General features: G+C 38.3%; 1 protein-coding gene across 2 annotated transcripts in view; it reads left to right on the forward strand.

Moving 5' to 3' along the window:
* Positions 1-14,723, forward strand: part of Asah2 (N-acylsphingosine amidohydrolase 2) — a 104,455-nt gene that overhangs the window by 45,011 nt on the left and 44,721 nt on the right. The window lies entirely within an intron of this gene.

Genomic DNA, 14,723 nt, shown 5'->3' on the forward strand with positions numbered 1-14,723 from the left:
TAAGAGTACGAGTGTAGTCACTTAGGCAATATTGATTAAATGGGGAATCAAGTCCAGCAGGTACATATGGAATGAACAAGGACTTTCCTGGAAGAGGTAGGTAAGGAGGGTTTGGTCCTCTATACATGGTTATTGATGCCTGTTTGCAATATCAATCACTGCTCTTCATTCCTGGGGAAGTGTAAGGGTTAGTCATCCCTCTTTGTCTTGAAGCCTGGCCTTCAGTGAATGCGCTTCCTCCCACACTTGTCTTCTGCACTGATCTCTCTGCCTATAATACCTCTAAATCACTGAGGTATATGTAATAATGTGACCTGCCTAATTTCACATCTAGTATTATCCTTTTCACACTGAAAACCATATTATAATTCATGAATTGTTCCTTTTTATTTTTATTCCTTCATTCAGTAACTCTGTACCTACCACCTCCTTTCTATATGCCAGGCAATACTTCCAGTCTCTAGAATGATGCATGTCCTGGCCTGGACATTAGGAATCCAATCCCTCCAATGCCTATGCTTATGCCCCTTGAACAAATCCCTTTAATTCTGTGAGGCTCAGTTTTCCAATTTCTCAAATATGGATATACTATTTTTTCTCTGCATAGATTTTTATTCACTTAACCATTTATTAAATATCTTGGAACACGTTTCATAAACTGAAGTAGTCCTCGGGGTAGAATCATGAGAAACAACAGCCATCATTGCCATCCTTACAGTGTAATGGACTGCATGAGAAAATTACCCATGAGATACCAAGATTCAAGAAACAAGTGAGATTTATTTCACTTAAGCTGCAGTGGTCAGTCAGCTTAGGCCATTGGAACTGCTGGCTGGCCTCTAGTTTTTTATTCTCTTTCTTCATATATCCCTATATAGAAATTTCATGAGGTTGGGGGGGTTACCATGGATACCATTTTTTCTTTTCTTTTTTTATTTTTATTTTTTTAAAATTTTATTTAAGGAGAAAAAAAAGCAGAGAAAGGGTACAAATTATACAGATTTACAGAAAAAAAAATAAACAGTAGGCAATCACTAGTTAATGGATTACATATTGTCACCTTAGAAATAATTGTTCAACTCACAAAATTAAAGCTTGTAAAGTGGACTTTCCAACAATGATACTGCAAACAGTTCTGTTCAATGATCCAATAAAACTCAGTGATACCATTTTCTATCTTATACACTTAAATATACATGCAGTTATATAGTTTAGAGCACTTTCTTTTCCTCTCTTTTGTACAATGACTATTACACATTTTGGGTTTCATTGCTCCCACGGTTCTTATTACTTTTTTGGAAGAGAGTAAAACCAAATGTGACATAACAGAACAGAGTCAGTCAAATCAAAAGGGTGGACATAATAGATAATGTAAAAACATAATACAAGGTGATCAACAATGGTTACCATAATGCCTCCCGCTATCTCTAATAGAATTGCCTATATCATTAGTTATAATAAAATTGAACAAAACAGTAAAGAACAAAACCGACAAAACCAAAACATTGGAGACATTGTAGGTCTTCAAAAGTAGATAAAAGTCAACGAGAATGGGCGTCATAATGAATCTCATTATCTTCACAGCTGTTGCCTAAACTTTAGAACCTGATACTATCCAGCAAAACAGAATAGGGGAACATCAGTCAAAAACAAGATGGTGAGAGTAATACAGGGCTTTAAATCGAGATAATGGAAAGTCAAAGTGGGTTACTATAATATATCCTGCTATTTTTATTTATTTTTCCCTTAATTAAAAAGATAAAAATAAAAAAGTAAATAATGGAGTGGAGATTGAGATAAAAGAGGGCATAACAGCAAAACAGTGCAGATCAAAACATAACCATTTAATCAGAATAGTGTTTCTTTTCTTTTTTTTTTATTTAAGAGGAAAAAGAGAAAAACACAAAACAAACCAAAGTGGCGTAAGGGTACACGCAATACAGAACTACAAAACAAAACAAAACAAAACAAAACAAAACAAAACAAAACAAAACAACATAACAGTAAGAAATTACCTGCTAGTAGATTACACACTATCTTCTTGAAAATAGTTCCTCAAATCACAGTATCAAAGAACACAAGGTGGACATTCAAACAGGGAGACTGCAAACAGCTGTGTTCAATGTTCCAAAAACATTGATAAAGTCAGCTATTTAACACCCCCAAACACACTTGCTGTTATATCCATTAGAGCTCTTTTTCTTTTTTTTTTCCCTCTCTTTTTTACAACAAAATTTACACATCTTGGATTTTATTACTCCTTAGTGCTTATTACTTTCTTTGGGGGGGGGGAAGAATACAGTCAAATATGGCAAAACAAAGCTGTCAGTCAATACCAAGGATAGACATAGCACATGGTGTAGAACAGAGTACAAGTTTATCAACAATGGTTATCAACGTTGTCCCTTGTTTCCTTAAAAAGAATTGTCTATCTTATTAGATATTATAAAGTTGGACAAAACAGTAGAGAACAAGACCAATAAAACTTAGGCATTGTAAACATTACAGGACTTCCAAAGAAGACAATAGTCAAACCAGAATGGGTATCTTAGTGAATCTTATTGTCTTCAAAGTAGTTGCCTATGTCTTCAAACTTGATACTATCATATAGAATGGAACAGAGTCTAATCAGTCAAAACAAGATCGTGGGAGTACTACAGGACTTCAAAACAAGTTAATAGGAAATCGAAAAGAGTTACTATTTATATATCCTAATTTTTTTGAATTTTTTCTTTAATTAAGACAAACATAAGAAATGACTAAATAATTTTTTTTGAAACAATAAGGGGGAGATTGAGATAAAACAGGACATAACAATATAACAATAGAGGTCACAGCATGACTGTTTCAACAACCTAGTACTTCACCACCTTATAATCTGACTTAATAGTAGTTACCATAGTGTCTTTTTCCTTGAAATATTTGGATAAAACTTCATATACTCTAGCTTCAAATATTTTCATATCAAGAAGCCCAGAATAAAGCCTTTCTAATTAATGAGTGAAAACTTTATAAGGCTTCAAGGCCACCTAATGGGGAATCATGATTACCACATATTTTTATATATTTGAATCATTATTTACATTAGGGAAACTATTCGGTATTCACACATGCGAGATTGATTTGTTTCACTAATGAGTATGGTCTCAAGCTGCGCCCATTTATTGATAAATATCTCAATGTGATCCTTCTTTATAGCTGAATAATACTCCATTGTATAGAAATACCACAACTTTTTTTATCCATTCCTCAGTTGATGGGCACTTGGGTTGTTTCCAAGATCTGGCGATTACAAATTGTGCTGCCATAAACATAGGTGCACATATATCACTGTGGTATGATGCTTTCAGTTCTTCTGGGAATATGCCTAGAAGTGGAATAGCTGGAATAAATGGGATTTCCAGTCCCAACTTTTTGAGAAATCTCCAGACAGATCTCCACAAAGGCTGTACCAGTCTACACTCCCACCAGCAGTGCAGGAGAGTTCCTTTTTCCCCACAGCCTCTCCAGCATTTGTTGTCGGTTTTCTTGATCCTGGCCATTCTTTCAGGAGTGAGATGGTATCTCAGTGTGGTTTTAATTTGCATTTCTCTAATGACCAATGATGATGAGCATTTTTTCATGTATTTATTTGCCATTTGCATTTCTTCATCTGAGAATTGCATATTCATCTCAGATGCCCATTTTTGGATTGGATCTTTGAATTTCGGAGGTCTGAGTTTCTTTAATTCTTTATATGTTTTAGACAAGAGGCCCTTGTCTGAGAGAGAGTTCACTAAAATCTTTTCCCAGTTTGTGGGTTTTCTTTTCACTATGCTGGAGATTTCTTTTGACATGCAGAAACTTTTTAATAAGAAGTGGTCCCAGTTATTGATTCTGGGAAGAATTTCCCGTGCGGTTTGAGTCCTGTTCATGAATTCTTTACCTACTCCTAAGTCTCCAAGGTTTCTACCTATTTTGTCTTCCAATAGATTTAGTGTTTCTGTTTTAATATTCAGGTCTTTGACCCATTTAGATTTTAATTTAGTACATGGTGATAGACATGGGTCTAGCTTTAGTTTTCGGCAAATGAAGAGCCAGTTTTTCCAGCACCGTTTATTAAAGAGACTGTCGTTCTTCCAGTGAACCTGCTTGGCTCCTTTATCAAAAATAAGGTGGTTGAGTGTGTTCGTAGTTGTGGTTGTATCTTCTAATCTATTCCACTGATCTTCAGCTCTGTTTTGATTCCAATACCATGTTGATTTTACTACTGTTGCTTTGTAGTATAACTTCAAGTCAGGGATTGTGATGCCTCCTGCTTTGTCTTTGCTGCTTAGAATTGCCTTTGCGATTCTAGGTCTCTTCTGGTTCCAGATGAAATTTAGGAGTGATTTCTCTAGATCTATAAGGTATGTTGATGGTATTTCTATTGGGATTGCATTGAATCTGTATAACAGTTTTGGGAGAATGGCCATTTTCACAATGTTTGTTCTTCCTATCCATGAGCAAGGGATGTCTTTCCATTTTCTGAGATCATCTTCAATTTCCTTTTTCAGTGTATTATAATTTTCACTGTATAAGTCTTTCACTTCTTTCGTAAGAGTAATTCCTAAATATTTCATTTTTTTGCTTGCTAATGTGAATAGTCCAGTTTCTCTTATTTCCCTCTCTGTAATTTTGTTGTTCGTGTATAGGGATGCTATTGATTTCTGAGTATTGATTTTGTATCCAGCCACATTACTGAATTTATTTATTGTATCTAAGAGTATTTCAATGGAGTTTAGGGGGTCTTCTATGTAGAGTATCATGTCATCTGCAAACAATGATAATTTAACTTCTTCTTTTCCTATCTTTACCCCTTTTATTTCTCTTTCTTGCCTAATTGCTCTGGCTAGTACTTCCAGTACTATATTAAATAGGAGTGGTGATAAAGGACATCCTTGTCTTGTACCCGATTTTAAAGTAAAGGCTTTCAATTTTTGGCCATTTAGTATGATGCTGGCTGTTGGTTTGTCATAAATGGCCTTTATTATATTGAGGTAAAGACCATTTATTCCAATTTTCTGTAAAGTTCTTATCATGAATAAGTGTTGGACCTTATCGAAGGCTTTTTCTGCATCTATAGAGATGATCATGTGATTCTTATTTTTGGCTTTATTGATATGGTGGATTACATTTATTGATTTGCGTATGTTGAACCATCCTTGCATTCCTGGGATGAATCCCACCTGGTCATGGTGTATAATCTTCTTGATGATTTGCTGGATCCTATTTGCCAATATTTTATTGAGGATTTTTGCATCTGTGTTCATTAGGGAGATCAGTCTATAGTTCTCTTTTATAGTTGGGTCTTTCTCAGGTTTTGGTACTAGAGTAATATTTGCTTCCAGGAATGACTTAGGAAGGATTGCTTCCCTTTCAATTTCATTGAATAGTTTGAGGAGTGTCGGCATTAGGTCTTCTTTATATTTCTTGTAGAATTCTGCAGTGAATCCATCTGGGCCTGGGCTCTTCTTGGTGGGCAAGGACCCAATTACATTCTCAATTTCATTAGCAGAGATTGGGTTATTCAACAGTTTTATATCCTCTTGATCTAGCTTTGGTACTTCATATGCTTCTAAGAATCTGTCTATTTCTTCTGTGTTATCAAACTTTTGAGAGTAGAGGTTTTCGAAATAGGTGTTGATGATCCTCTGTATTTCTATTGGGTCTGTAGTGATTTCTCCTTTTTCATTTCTTATTGCATGAATTTGAGCTTTTTCTTTCCTTTTTTTAATAAGGTTGGCTAGGGGCTTATCGATTTTATTTATTCTTTCAAAGAACCAACTCTTTGATTCGTTGATTCTTTGGATTGTTTTCTTAGTCTCTATTGCATTGATTTCTGCTCTGATTCTTATAATTTCCTCTCTTCTTTTGGCTTTGGGCTTGACTTGCTCTTCTTTTTCTAGCTGTTTGAGGTGTAGCATCAAGTTATTTACTTGTATTCGTTCTGTTTTCCTGATGTGGGAACTCAGTGCAATAAATTTTCCTCTCAGAACGGCTTTCATTGCATCCCACAGATTCCGGTAAGTTGTATCTGCATTTTCATTTTCTTTTAGGTATTGTTTAATTTCTTCTTTAATTTCTTCTGTGACCCACTGATTACTCAAGAGTGTGTTATTTAGTTTCCATGTGTTTGCGGAATTTTTGCAGTATCCTTTGTCATTAATTTCTAATTTCAGAGCGCTATGATCCGATAATATGCAAGGGATGATTTCAACTCTTTTGCATTTGCTTAAATATGTTCTGTGAGCTAATATATGGTCTATTTTAGAAAATGATCCATGTACTGCTGAGAAGAATGTGTATTCTGATGTTGTTGGGTGGAACATTCTGTATATGTCTATCAAACCCATTTGTTCACAGGTGTGATTCAGTTCTGTTATTTCTTTGCTCATTTTCTGTCTGGTTGATCTGTCCCTTGGTGTCAGTGGTGTATTAAGGTCTCCTGTTACAATTGTGTTACTGATAATTTGAGTTTTCATTTCTGTTAATAATTGTTTTATATAACTGGGTGCTCTGGAGTTTGGTGCGTATATGTTTAAGATAGTTATCTCTTCCTCTTGGAGTTTTCCCCTTACGAGTATGTAGTGACCTTCTTTGTCCTTTATGGTCATTGTTGGTTTAAAGTTCACATTGTCTGCAAACAGAATGGCTACTCCTGCCTTTTTTTGGATTCCTGCTGCATGAAGAATTGTTTTCCATCCTTTGACTTTCAGTCTGTGAGTATCTTTCTGGGTTAGATGGGTTTCCTGTAAACAGCATATGGTTGGATTTTGTTTCTTGATCCATTCTGCTAGTCTGTTTCTTTTGATTGGTGCATTGAGACCATTTACATTAATGGTTATTACTGTTAAATGCTGGTTAATTGTAGGAATGTTATCTCTCTGCTGTTGCATCTTTATCTTTCGGTTCTGTTTAATTATTTGCTTTGCTTAGTGGTTTTTTCCTTTGTGTATCTAAACTGTCTTTCAATATTTTTTGCAGGGTTGGTTTGGTGTTCATGAAGTTCTTCAGCTGTTCTTTGTCATGGAAGTATCGTATTGCACCATCTATTTTGAATGATAGTTTTGCAGGATATATCAGTCTTGGTTGGAAATCATTTTGCTTTAGGATCTGGAATACTTCACTCCATGCTCTTCTTGACTTTATCGTTTGTGCTGAGAAGTCTGCTGTGATTCTGATAGGTTTTCCTTTATAAGTGATTTGTCTTTTCTCTCTGACAGCTTTTAATAATCTATTCTTGTGTTGGATTTCTGGGATGGTGATTATTATATGTCTGGGTGTAGTTTTATTTTGTTTATGACTGTTTGGAGTTCTATATGCTTCACTGATCCTGATGTCAGTTTCTGATCTCATGCTTGGGAAATTTTCAGCTATTACTTCTCTAAATATCCTCCTGACATCCTTCATGTTGTCTCCCTCTCTTTCATTAATCCCTATCATTCTTATGTTATTCTTCTTTGCATCGTCTTGCAGTTGTTGAATTGTTGTTTCCTGGTTCCTTGTTATTTTCAAAAGATCTTTCCTTTCCTGTTCACTAGCTGCAATCCTGTCTTCAAGGTCTGAAATTCTATCTTCACTTTCATTCAGGCGGTTTTTACAACTTTCAGTGGAGTTTTTTATTTCCTGTATATCTCTGTGCATCTGCATTATGTATTCTGTTTGTTTCTTATATTGCTCGTCTAGGGATTCTATCTTTTTGTTTAGTTCCTCCAATTTTTTATCTGTGTTTTCTTTAGATATATTTAGAATCTCTTTCATTTCTTTTATCATTTCTTCTTTTATCTGGGAGATTATTTCGAGTTTGAATTTCTTTAAAGCTTCCTGGAGTTGCTTGTCAATTTCAGTGGCTATTGTGTCCGATATATGAGGTGGATGGGATATATTTTCTTCTATATACATCGCTCCTAGGGTTTCTTGAGATGGGCTGGAGGTTTGAGGTTGTAATTTGGTCTTTCGTTTTGTCATTTTCCTATATTTCTGTGTTTCAAGTGTTATTTGAAAGCTTCCTCAGGATCTGTTGAAAATCCCCTTCTATGTTTGGAGCTACTGAGACTCTGGCGCCGTGCTACCCCAAGCCATTAGGCCTACAGAACCAGTGGCCCTCCTCTGCCTGCTCAGAACTCCGTAGTTCCAGACAAGCTGGGCCTCAGGGACACTGTGCGTCCACCTGCCCCTTGGAAGCTCCACAGTTCTTCAATCGCAGCCGGGTTAGGGTACTCACCACAGGCCACAGTGCTTCAGGAACCTGTGGACCCTCCCTGGTTGCAGAGATATCCACAGTCCTCCAGACACATGGAGAGGCCGATGCAGGCACCCCAAATCTGCCCAGCTCCTCCTCTGCAGACCAATGGCCAGGCGCGGTAGCTAAACAGGCTGGGCTAGGCTGGTAGTGTGGGCCAGCCCACCTATCGGGAGCTCAGCAGGTCTCCAAATGAAGCCGGAATGGGGAGGCTGATGTGGAAGCCTCAAACCCACCTCTCCCCTTCACTGCACCTGGAAGCCTGAGGGAACTCCAGCAGTCTGGGTGCAGATATCCAGAGTCCTCCAGACACGCAGAGAGGCTGGTGAGGGCACCCCAGATCTGCCCAGCTCCTCCTCTGCAGGCCTATGGCCAGGCGCGGCAGCTAAACAGGCTGGGCTAGGCTGGTAGTGTGGGCCAGCCCACCTATGGGGAGCTCAGCAGGTCTCCAAATGAAGCCGGGAATGGGGAGGCTGATGTGGAAGCCTCAAACCCACCTCTCTCCTTCACTGCACCTGGAAGCCTGAGGGAACTCCAGCAGTCTGGGCGCAGATATCCAGAGTCCAGAATAGTGTTTCACCACCAGATAATCCTGACATAAAAGTAGTTACCATATTGTCTCTTTCCTTGAAATCCTTGAGTACAACTTCGTATACTATAGCATTAAATATATCAAAACAATGTAAAACCATTTAAGAGAATGACAGCATTACAGGGTATTTAGAATCGACTAACAGAAAATGAACAATGGTTTCTGTATAATCTCCTTGTCTTTAAAAGGTTTTTGCTTATACTATCATACATAATAAAATCCAATAAGATACAACCTATTTAGACCAATGGAGACAGAAGAACAAAAGCTTGATGAGACTTCAAAACAAGATGATACTAAATCAGTATTACCTATTAAGGTGTCATTTTCTCCAAAATAGCTGTTCCTATCATACAATCTTCTCTGCCTCATTTCTGTTGAGCTCTTTTTCTGTCAGTAGCTGTCAGGCTCCATTCATGTGGCCTCCCCACCACTATTTCTGGATTCTTTGTATTTTTCTTTTTTTTAGAATATCCTGCAATACTCTCTGTAGAGTTGAATTGGTGGTTGCAAATTCCCCCAGTTCCTCTTTATCCTGGAAGCACCTTGTTTTTCCATCACTTTCCAGGGACAGTTGTGCAGGATATCTCAATCTTGGCTGGAGATTATTATCTTTCAAAGCTTGAATTATTTCCCCCCATGCTCTTCGTGACTTGATGGTTTGTGCAGAGAAATCTGCTGTAATTTTGATGGGTGTTCCCTTGTAAGTAAGCGGTCTGTTTCTTGTCTCTGACAGCTTTTAATATTCTGTTCTTGTATTGAATTTCTGGAATTTTTATTATTATATGCCTAGGTGTTGCTCTGTTTGGGTTGTAGGTAGCTGGGGTCCTGTATGCCTCATACATCTGAGTATCTTTACCTTTTGCTAAATTAGGAAAATTCTCCTGGATTATTTCTGTGAGTAGCTTTTGTAGTTCATTTGTTTGTGTCCCTACTTCTTTTATGTTCTTGATCCTTAAGTTATGGATCCTCTTATCATCTTCTTGTCTTTGTATTATTGCTGTTTGTTTCTTTGTTATTTTTAAGAAGTTTTTCATTTCATTCTCCCATATTACAAATCTGCCCTCCAGTTCAGATAGTCTGTCCTTAGTTTCTTTCAAGCTGTTATGCCAGTTTTCGATAGACTTCTTAGTTTTTTGATAGTCCCTTTGAACCTGCTTCACGTATTCTATGCTTTCTCTGTTTTCTCCATCAAACAATTCTCCCCTCTTTTTCTGTTCTTCCATTCCACCATCTGTTTTTTCTTGAGTGGTGCTTAGCATTTCTCTAACTATTCTGCATACTTCTAGCTTCAGGTCATTGATAACTTCATTCCTGAACTGATCTATGAGGCTCTCTAGATGGCGCTTTATATCTATTGGTGTGGTGTCCGCTATTACCTGTTTCTCAGAATTGAGGGCCGAGGAGCCTTTCTTGTTGCTGCCTCTTCCCATATTCTCTGTTCCTTATATATGCAAGCTTACATAGGAGGCCCAGCTTCTCTCCCTGTCAGCCACAGCCTGATCGAATTGCGCTGCTTAGGTGTTCCCGCCCACCACAGCGCACCAGGAAGTTCCAGACCAGGCAGCCTACGAGGGGCCTGCCCCTCCCAGCCACCGTCAGGCTCTGGGATCTGGGTTGGGCCAGCCTACTGGGTCCACCAGCAGCGTCAGGCAGGCCAGGCACTTTTCACCAATCCCATCCGAGAGGGGAATGTGTGGCTAAAGTCGCCACCGCGCCCTGCTCCCGCAGGACTGCCCGGGCCCAGAGTGTCCTCCGCTGGAGTCAAACTGTGGTAGAGTATCAGTTTCTCTCACTCACCTCACAAGTCAGTGCATGCCTCCCTGCCCGTCCTGTTTTCGACTCCATTCGCAGATTCCAATTCTCAGAGCTTCCACGCGTCTCTCTCCTTGCCGAGCTGATGTAGAGGCAGTTGCCCCGAGGTGGGAAACCCAAATCGTGGCTTCCAATGGCTCGGGCTCCAGCCTCCACACTGAGGCTTTTCCGTTCCTGTTCTAGCACCAGGACTGCATTCCAAGTTGGTTTCTCTCAGCCCAGTTCGTTCCTGAGTCAGCAGAGCATATCTCCACCGGCTTATGTCTCCTTACTCTGCACCCTTCCTGACTTCTGAGCTGAGTCTTTCAGAGAGCCTCTATAGTAGCTGTTATCTGTCCGCCATGTTCTCCCTGAAGTCTGATATCATTTTTTCTTTGCAACATTATCATTGCTTTGGAGTGTTACAAGACCTTCTTTCAAATCTGGTTAATTGATGCATAGATTGTGGGCACCAGGCAGTTTGGTCACCATGAGATAAACCCATTTGTTCCCTTTTTCATAGCTTTTATGGCTAACTGCGGGAGAGAAGGGTCTTTGGGGATTTGGCCAGAGTTCATTTGCTGTTTAAAGTCTGATGCTAGCTAAGCATTGTGCTATAGGCTACAGGCCATAAAATGAGTAAAGTTTTCAAAACTATAGTTTGATTGGGTGGGTTTCAAAGGGAAAAAGGGCAGAGAAAAGAAAGCAAACAGGGGATTATGAATGCTCTCACAACAGTTCTTTCTGTTTACCAATGTAGATAGGGTGGCATTTAAATAGTCATGTGATATACACAAAATTATAGTTGGATCATGTGCTAAGAGTTAAATAATTAGACTGTAATCAGCTTAAGTGCTGAGGAAGAAAAGTATATAGAACAGTCTCAGAGTAACTTGATCATGCCTAAGACAGGGGTAAATACTTCCTTGAGGAAGTGACAATGAAGTTGAAAATAGAAGGAAAAGTAGGAATCAGTTTGCCCCCCTCTGGCTGGCCACTTAGCACATGCTGGAGCTTCTGTGGATTTAACCATTTTTTCACTTCACATAGCAGGAATATCTTCAATTCTAAGGGCAAATAACTTTATTACGACCATTATCAACATAAAACCCCTCACAATAACACAATATCTAACTCCATTGTTTGTCTGATCTGTTTTAATTACCACCGTCCTCCTTCTCCTCTCCCTGCCTGCGCTCGCAGCAGGCATCACAATACTACTTATAGATCGAAACGTAAACACAACCTTTTTTGATCCTGCTGGAGGAGGAGATCCTACTATTTTACATCAACACCTATTTTGATTCTTTGGCCACCCTGAAGTCTATATTCTTATCTTACTAGGCTTCGGTATAGTCTCACATATCGTTACATACTATTCAAGTAAAAAAGAACCATTCAGGTATATGGGAATAGTAGGAGCTATAATATCTATCGGCTTCCTAGGTTTTATTGTATGAGCACATCACATGTTTACCGTTGGAATAGACGTAGATACACGACGTTGATACAATAATCATCGCAATTCCTACAGGAGTAACAGTATTTAGCTGGCTAGCAAGGTTACACGGAGGAAATATTAAATGATCTCCTGCAATGCTATGAGCTCTAGGGTTTGTCTTCCTATTTACTGTTGGAGGGTTAACAGGTATCGTACTAGCCAACTCCTCATTATACATTGTTTTACATGACATCTGCTAGTAGTTGCACACTTCCACTATATCGTGTCTATAGGGGCTGTATTCGCAATTATGGGCAGCTTCGCCCACTGATTCCCACTATTCTTGGGCTACACATAAAACTCCACATGAGCGAAAATTCACTTCTTCGTGATATTTGTAGGAGTTAACTTAACCTTTCTCCCCCAACATTTCCTGGGTCTTTCTGGTATACCTTGTCGATACTCTGACTATCCAGATGTGTATGCATTATGAAATACTATGTCATCCATAGGCTTTTTTATTTCCCAAACAGCCGTAATAGTAATAGTCTTCATAACTTGAGAACACTTTGCATCAAAACAAGAGGTCATCGATATTGAATTAACCCCAGTAAACCTAGAATGATTTCATGGCTACCATCCACCATATCACACATTTGAAGAGTCAACATACATTAAGTCCTAGGGTCAAGAAAGGAAGGAATTGAACCTCCTAAAGCTGGTTTCAAGCCAATCCTATAAGCCCTATGACTCTCTTAACTAGAAAGATATTAGTAAAAATATTACATAACTATGTCAAAGTTAAATTATTGGTTAAACCCCTATATATCTTTATGGCTTACCCCTATGGCTTCCAAGATGCTTCCTCCCCTATCATGGAAGAACTATTACACTTTCATGACCACACAATAATTGTTTTCCTAATCAGCACACTAGTCTTATATCTGATCACCCTTATACTTACCACAAAACTCACCCACACAAAGCACCATGGGTGCCCAAGAAATTGAAACAATCTGAACCATTTTACCAGCTATTATCATCCTTATTGCTGTCCCCTCCCTTCGAATTTTATATATAATAGACAAAGTCAATAGCCTATCCCTTACCGTCAAAATGATAGGACATCAATGCTATTGAAGCTATGAATACACAGATTATGAAGAATTTAACTTTGACTCTTATATAGTTCCTACAGCCAACCTTAAGCCTGGAGAGCTTCGTCTGCTTGAGGTAGACAACCGAGTTGTCCTGCCCATAGAAATGCCAGTCCGTATATTAATTTCATCAGAAGATGTGCTTCACTGGTAAGCAGTACCATCTCTAGGGCTAAAAACAGACACAATTCCAGGGCGCCTCAATCAAGCCCCCTAACATCATCACACCCGGGATTATATTATGCTCAGTGTTCAGAAATCTGCAGCTCAAACCATAGATTCATACCCATCGTTCTTGAAATAGTGAATTCTAAAAGAATTCGAGAACTGATCATCTTCAATATTATAACATTATGAAGCTATTTCCAGCATTAACCTTTTAGGTTAAAGATCAGAGGAGTGTTTCCTCCATAATGAAATGCCACAACTAGATACATCTACATGATTTACAGTCATTCTCTCAATGATCATTTCCCTATTTCTGCTTTTCGAATTAAAAATCTCATCTCACTTATTTCACTCAGAACCTAAGACGGTCCTCCTGGAAGCCACAAAATACAATTCACCTTGAGAAAACAAATGAACGAAAATCTATTTGCCTCTTTCATCACACCTACCTTAATAGGAGTTCCCATCGTAACTTTTGTTTTATTCCCGACTATCCTATTCCCCTCGCCCACTTGTCTAATTAATAACCGCCTCATTACAGTTCAACAATGAGTGATCAAATTAACCTTAAAATAAATAATAGCAATACATAATGTTAAAGGACAGACTTAATCATTAATATTAATCTCCCTTATTTTATTCATTGCCCAACTTCTAGGCCTCCTACTGCACTCCTTTAACCCTGCTACACAACTATCAATAAACCTTAGGGGTGTTAAATAGCTGACTATATCAATGTTTTTGGATCATTGAACACAGCTGTTTGCAGTCTCCCTGTTTGAATGTCCACCTTGTATTCTTTGATACTGTGATTTGAACAACTATTTTCAAGATGATAATATGTAATCTATTAACAGGTGATTTCTTACTGTTATGTTTTTTTTTTGTAGTTCTGTATTACGTGTACCCTTACACCGCTTTGTTTTGTTTTGTGTTTTTCTCTTTTTCCTCTTAAATAAAAAAAAAAGACATTCCTGCTATGCAAAAATAAATAAATAAATAAACCTAGGCATGGCTCTTCCACTATGAGCAGCAACAGTAATCCTAGGCTTTCGACATAAAACAAAATCATCACTTGCACATTTCCTCCCACAAGGGACCCCCGGTCCCCTAATCCCAATACTAGTATTAATTGAAACAATTAGTCTATTTATTCAGCCAGTCGCTCTAGCAGTTCGTCTGACCACGAACATCACTGCTGGTCACCTGCTCATACATCTAATTGGAGGAGCTACACTAGTGTTAACCTCCATTAGCACCCCCACAGCTCTAATTACATTCATTATTCTAGTTCTCTTAACAATCTTA

Source organism: Cavia porcellus, unplaced genomic scaffold (genome assembly GCF_034190915.1).
Source record: "Cavia porcellus strain 051 isolate PalLab524CR breed Dunkin Hartley unplaced genomic scaffold, mCavPor4.1 scaffold_28, whole genome shotgun sequence".
Classification (NCBI taxonomy): Eukaryota; Metazoa; Chordata; class Mammalia; order Rodentia; family Caviidae; genus Cavia; species Cavia porcellus.